This window comes from Triticum dicoccoides, chromosome 1B, assembly GCF_002162155.2.
Source record: "Triticum dicoccoides isolate Atlit2015 ecotype Zavitan chromosome 1B, WEW_v2.0, whole genome shotgun sequence".
NCBI lineage: Eukaryota > Viridiplantae > Streptophyta > Magnoliopsida > Poales > Poaceae > Triticum > Triticum dicoccoides.
The window spans coordinates 431,223,579-431,225,634 of NC_041381.1; positions in this window are offsets into that span (position 1 = coordinate 431,223,579).

A 2,056-nucleotide genomic window follows, 5' to 3' on the forward strand; every position below is an offset into this window, starting at 1 on the left:
GAACTCACCCCCACCCCTCGGTCCACCCCACCCCGGCTCCTCTCCCCATGATCTCCTCGCCGTCGCCACCACCCATGTCGGTCGGTTCCGGCGAGCACCGGCCGCGCGCATAACTCCCCCAAGCTCGGCCCCTCCCTCCCCTCCGTCCAGATCCGTGCCTCAAGGCCTGCACCCTTGCCCGCGGCTAGGGTTTCGGGCGCCTCCCGTGTTCTTTCCGGAATCCACCACAATCGGTGATGGCGAGACCGGAGCTTGCTGAATCCGTCACCGGTGTTGCCCAGGTAGGCCCTTCCCCTCCTTCCTTGCTCGGGTCCACCCTCTCCTCCTCACCTTGCCTTCCCTTCCGATCCATCCCTTTGCTGTAGGTCGCCATGGCAGCCGCCGCCACATCCCCAGCACACACGCACCATTCTCGACGGCTACGAGATGGCCGCAGCCACCCCCGCTGCCTCCGAGGTCAGGGTCGACGCGGTGGAGAACGATGACGTCATAGCATATGCGCTACAGGAGGAGCTCGCGCAGGTCGCCATGGCCGAGGTGTTCGGGGCCGACGGCGGCGAGGCTGAGCAACGCGCCACCGTCCTCGCAGGAGCCCTCCGCCAACCTCCCCGTGAGCATCCCCTTCCGTCCTCCCTTCTCTCTGTTTGTTTCCCCTTGCATAAATCTGAATCAAACGTGCATCCTCATAAATCTGAATCAAATTGTGGATTCTAATTGTTGTGAACTCCATAGGCGCTCACATGCTAGTGGCCTTTGATGACATTTTAAGTTCTTGGTTGTTGTCTTTAATGCCAGTGTGTAGCAGCAAAAAAATTGTACTTGGAAGTGTCAAAATTTATCATTTATAATCAGCCATAGTAATATTGCTATAGATATATACACACTGAAAGTCTGAAAATTTTCTAGTAAACATACATGTCAGCTGCCATATCCGTTGCTTTGTCCCTTATTCAGTGTTTTTATCTTTTCTTGTTTTGATGTTACAATTTTGTTAGTTCATAGATGTTGATTTTGTTTTCTCTGTAGTTGAAAAAGTTCTGTATCAAGCTTCTATGTTTTGTCACAAGGATGAGATTTTTAGAATGCTACAAAACTTCATACCTTAGTAATGTTTTAGAATTTTTAAAACAAAATACATTAGTTGACATCTATTTCATTAGCTTTTATACTAATGTTTTACTTCTCAGAACTTAATTCTTGCAAATCAAAGTGATCTAGTTACTTGGGGCCTGTTCAGCAACCCACCACAGCCACGACATCCTCAACTCATATTTAACTATGTACAAAGAGCATACAGAGAACAAAAGCCTCACATTTAGCATAAGTTTGCAAATCAAAAAGGCACATACATGTCTCAGTGTGGGCAGCCATGCCTTGCCATCAGTGTGAGCAGCCATGCATTGCCACCAGTGTGAGCAGCCAAAGCCTTGTGCAAATTTCATATGCAAGCCCCGAAAATATGTGGTGTGCAGTTCACAGATTCTTCCCATGTTTATCGGATCTGTTAAGCTAAATTACTCTGCACCTAATATTCACATTGGTTGCTCAAAGTAAAAAAATATGTACTCTAGACTGAATATGTACTTGTTGTCGTATTTTTTAGAAGTATGCAATATGATGTCAGAAATAGTAACAGGTGAAGCTCCCTCTCTTCTCTTGTAATCCTGCAGGAGGGACAGCCTCAGGGACGCTAGCTGCTTGCTTAACTGAACCTGGGGTTTCTCTTTTGGTTGCTGCATGTGTGAGTGCAGGAGATCAACTTCCTTCTCAACCGATGGGTGGGTAAGCAAGCTCCCCATCCACTCAAGTTCTAAACAAGCAGATAATCATTTGGGGTGCTACCCTGCTATTTCTTCTATGCTATAGTTTCTTTACTCATGAACAGATACTCACTTGTTCTTAGTTGTTTTACTTCTAATACTGAGATGAACAGATACCACTTGGTTTGGCTATTCCTATTGGTCTCTTTCTAATAGCCTATGAACAGATGCTATACTTGGTTTTGGCTGTTACTTTCCTAGTTTTCTACTGATAAGACAGATACTACATCTGATTT